Here is a 14935-nt window from a genome sequence, read left to right as displayed (position 1 = left end):
TCATAACTTGAAAATTTAAAATACGCAGAATGAAAAGAAAGCCTGAAGAGAAAAGAAAAATAACCAAGCTCGGGCATGACTTCTTTGTATTACACAGGGGTTCTTATAGTAACCAGCAGAAATAGAAATAATTTAACCCACTTCCAGGCAGATGAGACATTTTAGTCCCCTAGATATTTATTTGTTTGTTTTGCAAAATTCACATAGAGCTACATCTACAAGGCATCGTCAGTGGGGACAGAAGAGAGGACTTTCTTTATGGTTACTCGCTACCAACTGCTGGTGGCTCAGAGTCTCAGTAAGGTGGAGTGCTTCATCCTGCAATGCTAGAAGCAGACTTGGAGATCCCTCTCACCTCACACTCCACAGGGCCTTTGGTAGAGCCATATGATGCTGTCCCCTGTAGGACTCTTGAAGTTTTCCAACAGTTGCTGGAGAGATGGAAAGCAAGAAAAACCCAAGAAAGCAAGGGAGAGGTGGGGGGGGGGGTAAGAAAAAGGCTGAAGCATGGAAGGAGAGAGACACCAGTGTGATAGAAAATGGGGAAGAAGGAAAGAGAAAAAGCAGATGGAAAGCAAGAGAGCATCAAGGTGAGGTATAGGAACTAAGGAGTTTCTAAGCTATATAAAGCTAATACATAACTGCTAGTGAACAATCATAACTAAAGGTCCCACAGTTAAGAAAGAAGATGGGAAGAAAGTCAGTTCATTTGAGATGTGGTACTGGACAAGAGTGCTGAGGATGCCATGGACAGCCAAAAAGATGAACAAATGGGCCCTAGAGCAGACCAATCTAGAAATCTCCCTGGAAGCCAAGATGACCAAACTGAGGCTGTCGTACTTCGGACACATCATGAGATGGCACGACCTACTGAAAAAAAACTAATGCTAGGAAAGGTGGAGGGAAGTAGAAAGAGAGAAAGGTTGCATGCTAGATGGATGGACTCTATTAGGGAGGTCATGGGTATGAGTTTGCAGGAACTAGACAGAGCAGTAGAGGAAAAGGAGTCTTGGAGATGCTTCAGCCACAGGGTCAACATTGACTCGAGGGCAGTTAACAACACCAGCAAAAAGGTCCCACAGTCCTAAAGTGAGTACCAGACTGAGGAGAGATTTTAAAATTAAAAGCCCCCCTCCATTCATTCCTTTGACCCCCAGAGACCCATTCTCTGCCATTCAGGGCAACCTGTCTTTCCCCTTTGGAGCAGAACAACATGACTGTGTCTCAGAGAACTACAGAGAAAGCAGTGGCACCGTCATGCCAGTGGGAGATGCTATGTTCTGTTTTTTAATGGGCTATGATAGCTTGGCTTATAAGAGCAAGCTATACTTTCACTCATTTCAGTTAAAACTTGCTGGTAATGTTTTCACATTAAAGACAATGCCATATTTTACATTTTTATGATTCCTATTACTATATTACTCATGTGTACATTAAAGTCTACTAATTTGGCCAACTTCATAACATTTATAGCTATTTGAAAGCAGCTTTTCTTAGTTGCGTGTGTTTTCTTTTCTTTTCCTTTTGTTCCTCTTTTATTTTTTAAAATCAAGTTCTTTTGCATATTTATGAAGAAACCAATGAAATTTTTTTCTGATTTGGAGAGCAACTAGGAAGAGAATTTCAGGTTACAGCAGTTTTACTTTAATGGTTAAAGTCTGCAGAATGTCAACATGAAGAGTCCGTACTTTTTTATGGAAACTGAAACTGTTTCAAATAGCTGACATTTTCTACTTATACAAGTTACGTTTTCTGCCATTATTGAAAAGGGCTGTAGATTTCTGCAACCATAAAATGCTGTACTGAAAAGAGGCAGCTTCATCCTATATATATTTATTTAGAAGTACTTCTTATTTCAACAGAGCAGATACACAAACATGTGATTATACTGTGGCAGTAGAAGAGCTTGAAAAAAGTTACTTTTTTGGACTGAAACTCCTAGAAATCACTCATCCTCAACTAGGCTGTGGCATTCTAAGAACTGTAATCCAAAAAGGTAACTTTCAGAAGTTCTAGCATGCTGCAGATGAACCTAAAATTTATTTCCAAACAAATCTAAGTTCATCTAGGCAAATTTGGTATGGTTGGTAGTACATCACAGTGAAATTAGTAATATTTACTTTTGAGTGAACATGAAAAATGTTGGCCTACATGGCTACAATTCTATGTACATTTTAGCTTTGGTCTCAGCAGGGTAGCTGTTTTCTTAGTAAACATGCCTAGGATTGGGTTGTAGAGGAAGAATCCTAAAGGTATTTACTTGGAAGTATCTCAGTGTTTACAGTAGGGTTATCTCCAGCTTTACATGGGGATGCAATATTACTCATGCAAATCAGATCAGTTCAAATGACTGTATTCAATTCCATTTAAGCTGGCTTTCTCTAAACACACCACTTCAAGCATTATTGACAAAAAACTGAAAATCCCTCACGGTAAATCAGTTTGCTTTACAAGGAAAAAAATAAAGAAAAGAAAAGCATTTTAATATATGTGTGTGTGTGTGTTCACAATCTTATGTAAACAGAATGCACCCATGTGCGCACACAGACTCACAACCTGGACAAATCGACCTGGAGCAAGAACTGCCCTTTCAACCACTGAATCTTTATTTATTTATTACATTTGTATCTTGTCTTTCTTCCAGTGATCTCATGGTGTGATATAGGACTCTCTGTCTGAAACCCAAATTCACTTTCTACCCATTTTCTTGCATAAATAATGTATTTTTCACCCATTGTTGTGCTCTGTGTGTGATAATCATTAATGAATTTCCTTGTTTTTCCAGGATGCCCAAACTTTAACCATTTTCAGGATGGAAGCACATAGGTCCCTGTGTGATAAAGTCCATTATGATATACTGAATGTTCTTTTAGGTAGCATTTGGAAATTATCTGTAAAAACAAGAAATATAATATGTGCTGTTGCTGCTGCTAATGATGATGGTGGTGGTGATGATGATGATGACTGAGAGGGTGTCTTTTCATGACTGGGACCCAGAAGCTTTGAGCAGGCTTCCCTCACTGGTAGTTTGGGCTATATAACTGGACTTCTTCAGGGACAGATCTGCCACCTGCTGAATCACCACTGTAGATTCTTCTTCTTCTTCTTCTTCTTCTTCTTCTTCTTCTTCTTCTTCTCCTTCTTCTTCTTCTTCTTGGCTTTACTTCGTGAACGAAGATTCAGGAAGGATTCATCCATGCTTTCTACAAGCGCGTTAATGATGTTGGATGTATCCTTCGAGCCTGTGCAATGGATTTTTCTGGTGGAGCGCAGCATGCACAGAACTGGCCTCACCCTTTAAACCAGAGGTTCATCTGCTGAGGCCTTGACAAGCATAGACGATGGCAGTAAGGTCCTCGGGTCGTAGGTTTGATTAGAGTTTCCTTCTCTTAGATGGTTGACCTTACAGGGTTAGACAAGCACCATCTGCCCGGGTTTGGGATTCGAGTTTTCCTTCTCCTAGGATGGTTGCCATAAGGCTAGAGAGCCCATCCTGCTCTTTGACGCTCTTGGTCAGATCCTTCGGTTGTGACCTGTCTGGCATGGGAGACCCTACTGGTGGCTATTATACCACCGCCAACATAGCTCACAGTTTCATTAGGGTAGGCAAGCCTCTCCCCCACACAGTCAGAACATAGCTGGAGGGGACTAGGGGGCCAGAAGATGACAGTTAAGGAGGGAGGAGGCTCTTCCTTCAGGCTATCCCTGGTGGAGCTGGGTCTGCCTGATCATTCCCTCTCAGGCAGGAAGATGACAGTTAAGGAGGGAGGAGGCTCTTCCTTCAGGCTATCCCTGGTGGAGCTGGGTCTGCCTGATCACTCCCTCTCAGGCCGGAAGATGACAGTACCACTTTCCTTCTACAGTACCACTGTAGAAGGTGACACTAAAGGGGCGTCCATCTTTTGGAGGGGCCAGTTCTGGGGTGGCACAAAAGGAAAGGCCAGACCTGCTGGTCCAGAGAGAGGAACATGCTTAACTGCTTATAGGCAAACTGGAAAAGGAAACAGGCCTTTTGTGTGTGAGTGTAGTGGAACAGTTAGAATAAGATGGGTGAACAGTAGCTTACTGATTAGGACAAGCAATCATAGATTTTTTCAGGGGCATTTGAGGGGCAAGCCAAAAGTGCTGTGGCACTACTTATGTAGTACAATGTATAATGGATGATGATCGAACTGCTGAAGTGACCTGCAACATCTGTGCTCTGTTGGTCTTCTTGCCTGAGGATGTGGCAGGGGGCCTATACCCGCAGGAAGTTCAAGCTGGTTGCCCTTCTGGGAAAAAAAAGGTCTGCCAGCTTGTGGCTACTATATCAACACTGCAACTTATCAGACAGGATGAAGGTTTTTTTTTAAACATAGTATTGAAGAGTCTCATGGAAGGCAAACTCATGGAGAATACCTCTAGGGAGGATGACAATGCCCAAATGCAGGAGACAGACATTTGGAAGAACTTAACACACACAAGTTGAACCAGCAGAAGTCATGCTGTCAGTTTGGAACTGCAGAACCAATTACAAACTCTCCCCTTGATGGATGATGGTGAAACACAGCAGGAGGGAGAGCAACCCCTCTCCTCATAGGGCATGGAAGTTGCTTTGCAGGTTCATGCTGATGGAAGGGCTCCTGTAATTTCCCAGAGGAATGAGAGACAGGTGGTACTTGTAGGTGATTCCTTCCTGAAGCAGTGGAATGTGGGCCGGACAAGTTGTCTCAAGAGGGCTGTTGTCTCCCTGGGCTGAGGATCCAAAATATAACAAAGAGCCGGAAGGGCAGACTTAAGACACACTAAGTCTGCCCTTCCTTACCCCTTCCTTCTGATCCATGTGATTCACTGAGGATACTATAAGATATAGTAGTTATTCAGATGGTAAAAATAATCCTGGTAGAATGTGGATTGAATCTTTGTTGTTCACTTGTTGTTCACTTATTGTCCACCTGAGTAAATTTGGTGGGTGGGTTGTTTTTGCTAAAGAAACCCCACTTAACCCAGGATAATGAATCTCATGGGTTTCTTCCCTCTGAGTTTTCCTAAATAAATCACATTGTCAGCTGTGTGTATAACCAATAAATGGAGGCTGAAATTTTTCAAAAAGAAATTAGAGTTAAAATCAGTTAAATTCTGTTTACTGAATATGGTCAAGGAATAAGTGGGATCATAGAGGGAAAGAATAACATTGGATATTCCATCTATTAATGAATGGCTTAGTACCCAGATTGTTGGGGGCAATTAGCTTACAGTTGTAAACCGCTTAGACACTGTTAGTTCAGTATGAAGCGGTATATAAATGAAGCTGTTTTAATCAAATTGATGGATCTTGCTGAGATGGATAAATTGACTGGAACGCTTAGATGACAAGCATCATCAAAATTTAATGAAGAATGAGAACAACTGACAAATTATTTAAACAAGAATTGGGGAAAATGTATAATGAGTTGATAATTAGAGTGCATATAATATTGTATATAATCATGGTAGTCAGAATAAAAGTAGGATTTTTTTACATATAAGATGGTAAAGTTAGGTCACTGTTATGTTAATGAATAAAATATGAAATTAGGGATTATTAAGGTTAATAACTCACAATATATATATAATTATTGAATTGCAGTTTTCTTTTAGCCTAGTGGAGTAATGAATAATAGATGGAAATAAAAATAGAGGCCAAAGAAAAAGATACAAAAGAAATGAAAGCCATGACAAGAAAATATTAAACATGGATCCACTGAAGGTGGGAAGTACTATTACAGCAATGTAACTAAACAACTATGTACTGAGTTTGTATTTGGTATGGTAATTTTGTCCTTTTTAATTTTGGAAATTAATAAAAATCAATTTAATAAAGTATACACACACATCATTGACTCCATTTTTATTTGAGTGCTGACACACACGAAGAACAGAATTCACAGAGATGTGCAGAGATGCAGTTCCATTAAAAAAATAGTGTGAATAACAAAACCAGAATGCAAGAGTGAGAATATTTGGATAGTTGTGCTAAAAACAAAAACAAAAAACAAAAAACACATCTGAATAACCCCATAGTCTTTGAGACATATCAAGGGGTGATGAACCTCTCGAAAGGAAATGTGGGGGCATAAGCTGTGATGATTTCATCATTCTTCCTGTTGAAGGAAATGGCTCAGAAAGGGAGGGAAGAATCCTGGAAGTCAACAACTGCCTCTGCAGATAGTGTCATTAGGAAAAGTTTGGTTTCATGGTCTGTGCTTTTGGAGGAAAGATTTCTGGAGGGAAAAATGGGTTATGGAAAAAAATGGGGCCTTATGACCATTAGGAAGAACGTATTTGTTATGAGACTTGCAAATCTGATCAGGAGGGCTTCAAACTGAGTTTATGAAGGGAAGGGAGACAGTATTACAGGGGACAGGGAAACATCAAGTACTGGGGACAAAAGCTTAAATGATTCAAAAATAATTAGACCAAAAATACTGGAAGTGAGTTCAGGATAGATGGGAGCTTCTTAAAAGCAAGATATTGATGACACAATTGCAGATAATTTCAATAAGGAGGAAAAGTGGAAAATACAGTGTGCCCACGTCCTATGCAGGCACATTATATGCAGGTTTGAGCATACATTCAAACCCGTGAGGGAGTGCATGGGGTGTGCGGGTTGGCGCGTCCAATTTGTATGAATGGGGCGTGTGCCCGTGGCACGCGTGCACTGCCACGCCACTGCATACACAAGCCCCATTCATGCGAATGGGGATTGAGCATGCATGGAATTTGGTTTACGCGGGGGGGGGGGGGTCCGGAACAGATCCCCCACGTAAGCCAAGGGCATGCTGTACCTATTTCAGGTCCTCTGGGATGAATCTATTGCAGCCGAGAAAGACAAGGTTGGCTGTGGTCACTCAGAAGACCTTCTCATCTGCCTGTCCTAAATTATGGAATAGCCCGTTGGAGGAAGTCTGTCATATTACCTCTCTTGATGCCTTTAAAAAGCCCATCAAGATGGAATCTCTTCCAGCAGGCCTTCCCAGACTGATCCTCCCATTCACTGATGTTGATTGCCCCACATTTGCCCCAATTGTCTCTCCCCAATCTTGCCTATTTTAAATGTTGTCTATTTTAAATTAATTTTAATTTGTAATTAAAGTGTTGGTGTCTTAGTCAAGGTAAGGAATAAGGGATATGTAATTTTTAGTTGTGTATATGCCTGTATTTGTTTATAAATTTTCTTGTAACCCACCTTGATCTTTTGGAAAAGTGGGATATAAATAAAATCTATTATTATTATTATTATTATTATTATTATTATGAAACTAGGGTGGCTATGTAAAGAACTTTTGGATGATTTGAGAGTCAGAAAGGACAGGTCCAAGAAATGAAAGAAGGGAGAAATCAACACAGAAGAATGCAAATGTATAGCCAGTAAGTGAAGGGAGAAAATCAGAAAAGCTAAAGTTTGGAATGTGTTCAGGCTTGCTTGAGAGATTAAAAATAATATAAGGATCTTTTTTTTAGCTATGTTGTGAGCATGAGGAAGAACAATGATACAGTAGGGCCAATGCAAAAGGGAAGATGGTGCGATAGAGAAAAGGCAAGAAAGGAGATGCTGCCTGAACATTAAGAAGAACTTGCTGACAAAAAGAGCTATTCCACCGTGGAATACACTACCTCAGAGGATGATGGATTCTCCTTCTTTGGGGTCTTTAAACAGAGTTTGGGTGTTTCCTGCACAGCTGGGGTTGGACTAGCTGGTCCTTGTGTTTCCTTCCAACCTAGGATACTGTGGCGGGATACAGACGGGCAAAAAGGGGTGTATTCATGACATCATGAAGGTAGAGCCTTTAGACGGGCCTTACCTGAATGCCGCCATGAACACGCCCCCCGCACGCCCCAAGCAGGAAGAAGCGGCATTAAAAAGGTGCTGCTTTTTTCCGCTGCTTTTTGATATGTGGCGTACGTGTGCATCTCCATCTGTAAGCTGCTGCACCGGTACGCCAGAATTGGCACGCCGCAAATATAAGTTGCCCGTTTAAAAGCTCTGTGTCAGCTGCGTCGCATAATGGGTCGGGGTCCGGGACATGCGTGGTTTGCAGTCAGGCTTTAATTGCAGCGTCCGCTGCCATGGAGCTGTGGAATCTGCGGCACAGCTGCGGCGCATTTTAAGTCTCGTAACCCTAACCCTAGAGCTCCATGTGCGCATGCGTTGCTGGAATCGCGGGAAGTTGTAAGTTTTGCCGGCGGATGTTTTGGTTGTAGAAAGTGATAAGGGAAAGTTTGGAATTTAAAGTGACCCCCTACACACATTCCTGCGCCATTTTCACCTGGGAACGGGCACAGTTCGGCTGCTCCTGGCACAGCTGTGCGGCGGCTCCCCTTTGCCACCAGGCAGGATGGCTCAGCCATCCACCAGCACCCCGAAAAAAGGCAGGGGGACGTCTTGGTCTCATGCGGAGACGGCTGACCTTATAGCTATATGGTCCCAGCCAAACATTCTGAAAAAATTGGAGCAGTCCTACCTGAATGCTGACACATATCGAGAAGTGGAAGAAGCCATGAGAGCCAAGGGCCACAACAGAACTTTGGAGGAGTGTCGCCGAAAATGCAAGTCGCTGAAATCTCAATACAAACAATACAGAGATGCCCTGGCCAGAGGTACTACGAAGGGAACCCCCCCCCCGCCCTTTTACAAGGAGCTGCATGCTTTCATTAAAAGTGATGGAAGCATCAGACCCAACAGACCAGCCACCAGTGGGGAGCGTGTGAGGGTCCCGGCGGGCCAGCCAGCCAGAGCCGAGCCTGTGGCGGTGGAGGAGGAGGAGGAGGATGAGACCCCGGACCTTGAATGTGCCCAAGACCTTTTGATGCCCCCTCAGGGTACGATGCGCCAGGGCCCCTGGGGGGAAGGGAGGGGGAAATGGGAGAAGGGGAAGATGTGGCCCCGGGGTGGGCACAGGGCAGAGATGACCCTTGTCCCTTGTCATACAGATGAGGAGCAGGAGGAGGAGGAACACCCCGACTCGGGCGATTCCTCCAGCAGCCAGAGACCTCTGGACCCCCGCGCCCTGCTCAGACAAATGTCTGCTGGGGCCGGGAGCTCCAGAAGGAGACCACCATCTCGTGCTGGATCCTCTTCCATGACCAGCAGCTACCGTGAGCGCTCACCTCTCTCCCGGGCCAGTGCACCCGCCAGCGATGGCAGTGAGGCCGAAGAGAGTATGCAAGGTAAACCCTATATTTATGTTTATAACTGCATGGCTCAACTGCGCAATTGTGGCATGTTTCTTTCACTGCTTACTGTGCTGGTATGTTTGCAAGGTTGCTGTGCAAGTAGGCTTGTGAGTGTCCCTGGCATGGTCATGTGCTGCATGTGTCCCACATTCCTAAGGCACCCCTCCCTTGCATGTAAATCTCTCCTTTCCCCACGCCCTTAGTTTGAAGCTCTACCCTTTGCCACAGCTTCGAGTGAGAGTTCCTGCATGGCAGAATGGGGTTGGACTAGATGGCCCTCAGGGTCTCTGCTAACTGTAGGCTTCTGTGACTCTCTGCTTGTATGTCCCATAGTAGGAGGAGGAACTGAAGCAGAAGAAGAAGGAGAAGGAGAAGGAGAACCACCTCCAGCTAATCCCATAGCTGCCATGTCAGCAGAGGAGAGACTTGCCACCAAGAAGAAAAGGGTGCGTCCGTCAGCAGCTACTAAAACTGTGGCGGCTGTGGATCAGCTCAAGGCTTGCTCAGAAGAGCACATGGCAGCACTGATGCAGCAGGGGCAGCGAGCCTTTGAGGACAGGGAGAGGGGCAGACAGTCCCGCAGGGAGCTCATGGAAAGGGCACTGGGATTTCAAGAGACGGCACTAGGATTTCAAGATAGGACACTGGGAGTTCATGAGAGGAACCTAGAAGTTCATGTGAGGGCACTGGGATTTCAAGAGAGGAACCTAGAAGTTCAAGAGAGGGCCATTCAGAACCAGGAGAGATCAATAGACAGGTCAGACCAGGAGCAGAGGCGACTCAACACCACCTTGGAAGCGCAGACTGTTCTGATGGGGCAAATGCTGGAGATCATGAGGGGAGGGCAGGGTGGCCCGAGACGCAGAAGGGTACATAGGGAGCAGGGTGGAAGAGGCAGGGCTGTCCCCCGGGTCGTGGATGAAGGGGTTGAGCAGCAGGAGCCCCCAGCAAGAGCTGGAAGAGCCAGGGCTGTCCCCAGGGTCGTGGAGGAAGGAGTAGGGCAGTAGGAGCCCCCAGCAAGAGCAATCCTTCCAGCTGAGGAGCAGGGAGTTGCCATGGAGGTGGAGTTGTCTCAGCAGCCTCTTGCTGGGCCATCCTCCAGCCTCTTCAGTGACTCTGTGGCAGTCCCATCGCCCACACCCCGCCCCCAAAGGCAAAGGGCAACTAGAGGGGGACTGGGATCAAGGGGCAGGGAGCACTGACAAGGCACTAGGTCCCATGATGTCCCATAAAGACATCATTTCGCCTCCCAGGGCATGTGTTCCCTCCCAGCCCTATCTAATCTATTCTACCCTTCCTGTTCTCTCCTCCCACCATGCCTGGCTCACTGGTCCCCAAACCAGCAATGTCCAAACTCTGTCCTTCCAGGTGTTTAGACTTCATCTCCCAGAATCCCCAGCCACCTTGCCCTGTGGTCTGGGATTCTGGGAGATGAAGTCCAAACGCCTGGAAGGACAGAGTTTGGACATTGCTACCTCCCAGCACTCCTGCCTAGCTTTAGACTGCACAGTTGCGCCTAAGCTATCACATTCACACTCACAGCCACACTGCCGCAGTTGCGCATAATGAACCACACAATTTTTTTTAAAAAAATAAAGTTTTTTATTAACAATAACAAAACATTTTTTATTTACATATATACAATATATACAAAGGGAAGGGGGAGGGTGAAGGGGGTGGTGGTGAAGGGGGGATGGCAGAGGGGGCAGGGGAGGGAAGCTGCTTCAGGGAGGGGGAGGAGGCGGTGGGGCGGGCAGCCGGCGGAGGATCTCTTGCAGAGTCTCCTCCATGGAGGAGACTCTCTCCGCCAGCTTGTCCACCTTCTCCTCCAGCACAGAGAACCTCCGCTCCGTCCGGTTCTCTGTGGGGGGAAAAGAAAGAGGATGGTTAGGGTCAGCCTGTGGAGCCCATCACCCACTCCCACACGCAGGGTTTCTGGGTGCCCCTTCTCCCTTCCCTGGGTTCACCTCCACACTTACCTTGCTGCCGGGCTTGGAGCAGGCGATCCATGGCCCTGGCATCCAGGGCCAAGTCCTCTGGCTGGCCAGGCAGGCGGCAGCTCGGCCCAGGCTCCTCTTCCTCGGTGGCGGCAACAGCAGCGAGGACTTCAAGCCCTGGAAAAGAGGAAGGAAAGGCCCAAGTTACCATGCTGGCATGGCAGACGAGGGCACAAGTGTCGTGGGGGCTGCAGTCAGGCAACCCCTACCCCTCACCCTAGGGACCTACCTGCCGCCAGAGGAGCCTGCTCTGGCTGCGGAGGGGCCACAGCAGCTGGTCCTGGCTGTGGCCCACCCTCGGGGACATCCTCGTCCCCCGAGGATGGTGGAGAGGGTGACCTGGAACGGTGCCCTCCCTCCCTCCGCCTCCGCCTTGGCCGCACGCCTGCAGAAGGGAAGAGGAGGGATGGCATTGGCACCATGCAGGAAGGAGAGGAGGGCAAGGGAAGGGTCAAGGAGGGGAGGACAGGGCATGGCAAGAGCTCTGACTTACCTGGAGGACGGCGATCTTCTGGTCTGGGCCAATCTCCCCTGATCCACAGGTCCTTCAGCCGCGAGAAGAATGGTGGCCGCTTGTCAACCGGGGGCTCCTCTCCGAAATCTTCAAGGGTTTCAAAGAACGCTGCCTTGAGAGTTTTAAACTTAACTCTACATTGGTGCAGCGTTCTTTGAAACCCTTGGTTTCGGAGGGCACGAGATGACTCGAAAAATGCCCCTGGTTGGGCTTGTTGGTGCTGGCCATCACCCTCCTCGCAGCTGCCTGTGGCATCAGGGAGTCCAGGAGGATCCTGACCTCCTCATCGGTCCAATAGGCGAATCGGACCGGGACCCTCCTGCGTGGCGCTGCCATGTTGATCGTCGTCCTGGGGTCTTGCACAGTTGCGCACGGGTATATATGGGCACCTGTGGCTCAGGGCCGTTAGGCCAAGGTGGTCCTAGGCCAATGATAGCTTTCAGAGGAGCAGTTTGAATCTCTCCCCCAATAGATGCCCTCTGGGTGCCCTATTGATACATTCAAATGAGCCATTAGGAAAGCTTGAATTTGAGGGGGATTGATACATTGTCAAAGGGGCAATTGGCAATTGGAGCTGATGTATCTTTTTGACCCAGGAAAACAGGCGCCAGGAGACCTTTTGTGTGTGTGTGTTTGTGTGTGTCCCCCTCAGGCACGTGGCAAAACATGCCCACAGCACAGATCAGGAATGATAGGCAGACTCAAACTGTGGATAATGGGATACATTTATTCATGTGCTTATGCTATTACAGGACATTGCACTCTGACATCACAGATGATGGCACAGGAGCCATCCTTCAGATTCTCCTTGTCAGAAAAAAATCTGCCAGGGCATTCCTCACAGTCTCCCCTGCTTTCTTCTTCTCTTTCTCTTGAGCCTCTGTGATTGGTGCCAGGGTGGGCAGCACAAAACAGCGCCTATATCGCATGCCCTCATCCAGGACCCTGCCCTTGGTCTCACAGATGTTGTGCAGAATGACGCATGATACCAGGATGGGCACCACGTTCTCCTCTGCCACCAGCAGTGGGGCAGTGAGATAGCGCCATCTCGCCTTCAATCTGCCAAACGATCTCTCCACGGCCCCCCTCACGCGATTCAACTTCTTGTTGAAGAGCTTCTGTTTGGGAGTGCAGGGGGTCTTAAACGGTGTCATGAGCCACTTCCGAATGGGGTAGGCACAGTCAGCCAGTATCAGGGGGCCGATCTGCTGGCCTCGGATGTTGATGCTGGGGTTCCCTTGCACATAAATGCCAGCCTCCATGGCCTCGTAGATGAGAGAATTCTGTGCCACCCTGGCATCGTGGGCTGACCCATGCCATCCGAGCTCCACGTCCACAAATCTTCCTGTGTGGTCACATGTCCCTTGCAGGATGACAGAATAGGAGCCCCTTCTGTTGACATAGGCATTCCTCAGCCCCAAGGGTGGTATGATCAGGCGGTGGCACCCGTCCATGAGGCCAACCACTTGTGGGAAGCCACGGCGACCAAAGGCATCCATAATCTGTGGGGGAAAGAAAGGGAGAGAAACAGAAGAATTGAGATGACAACTCTATTACACGTGCGCAACTGCACCATAGCAAGAACAGCAAATGTACAGTGACGGGGTGACACTTGACACAGAATATCACAGAGCTGCCAAAGATGAAAGAGAAGGTGGTCTGGCTGTCCCTACCTCACGTGCGTTCCCCAGGTACACGGTCCGTGACAGCAGCAGCTTCTCCATGGCCAGGGCAAACTCCCCCACGATCTCCCCCACGGTGGCAACGCCAGTCCCAAACAGCGCCCCCGTCACAATGTAGGTGGACTTGTGTGCCAGTGAAAAGACACCAATGGCCACTCTCTTCTCCACCGGGATGGCTTTCCTCATCACTGTGTCTGACTTCTCCAGTTCTGGGCGCAGGATGCCCACTAGCCTGTGGAAGAGGGCACGGGGCATTCGGAAGAAATGCCTCCATTGCTCGTCAGACCATATGGTTGAGACAAAGTTGTCCCACAAGTCTTGCGATGCAGGGACCTTCCAGCATCGGCGGAGGCGTGCCACTCTGGCCAGGGCCATGGCACCGCCAACAGTAGCCTGATGAAGCGCTATGGCAGCCACTGCCGTTCGCTGTTCTGTGTCATCATCATCATCACTGCTGCTGTCATCCAAGTCTACAGCTGTTATGGTGGTGGATGATGGGACCTCCATTGCAGCGGCAATGGAGGCGGAGGGGCCGGAGGGGGCGGAGGGGGCAGAGGAGGCGGAGGAGGCGGAGAAGACGGCGGTGGCACCAGCGACAGCTGTGGCTGTGGATTGCAGCTTCAGGAAGACCACAGGGAACAAAGGAGAGGAGGCATCCATGATGCCAGTGGTGGCACTCGCAATGCACAAGCGGGCAAGGATGCCAACACCAGCTGATCACCAGCTGGCAGGAGGCCACCTTTGTTCTTGGGCAGGGCGGGGAAAAAAGTTTAAAGGGGCCTGGCGCTTTAAATGTGCACATGCACACTTCGCAGCCGGCAAAAGGGAAATTTGCCGGCTGCTGGAGGACTGCCGCAGCTGCGCACTTCTCATGCGGCAAAAGAAAAAAAAAAGCCGCGGTTTGGGCCGCCCGTGTGGAAGCTGCCCCTTTCTTTGCGGCGTCCGCCGAGGTGGCGGTATAGAAGCTACAGGTCTGAAACGGACCCAGGTGAGGCGTCTTCACTGCCCCCCGTGTGGAAGCCCCAACACCTGAAGCACGCCCCCGGGGCGGGCGGTCTGGAGGCTCCGTATTCAGCAGAATACACCTCCAAGACGTCTTCCCCTGCCCGTCTGTATCCCGACTATGATTCCAATAGCAGGCTAAAGCCATGTATGCTTTGTACCCCAAAACATTGTCCTACCACTGCTCAGTTATGGATAGCTTCATTCATTTAAAAGTTCCAGTAACCTCCAACCACTTTTTCTACCCAAAATTTTCTAACAGGTTCAGAAGCATTTTTTCCATGAGTGGAATAGGCTTCCAAACTGACAGGGATATATTTAAATATATAGCTGTTATCTTCAGGTCTTTCAAACAGAGTAGTGGTGGACAGATGTGGAAGGCTAGGAGGCCATATTAGCCCCTTAGGAGGCTTGATCCCATAAAAAATTTTTTTTTGCCCCCAAATGCCTCTGGGAATATGAAAGCATTTTCACCATATTATGGGTTTCAAAAAATGCTTTTCCTGGGACTACATTTGCTAAGGGGTCCCACAAAATGTGGCGGA

Source organism: Sceloporus occidentalis, unplaced genomic scaffold (genome assembly GCF_023333645.1).
Source record: "Sceloporus occidentalis isolate IW3139 unplaced genomic scaffold, rSceOcc1.0.p SCAF_1, whole genome shotgun sequence".
NCBI lineage: Eukaryota > Metazoa > Chordata > Lepidosauria > Squamata > Phrynosomatidae > Sceloporus > Sceloporus occidentalis.
The sequence above is the reverse complement of the archived record's forward strand: the minus strand, read 5'-3'. Positions refer to the sequence as shown.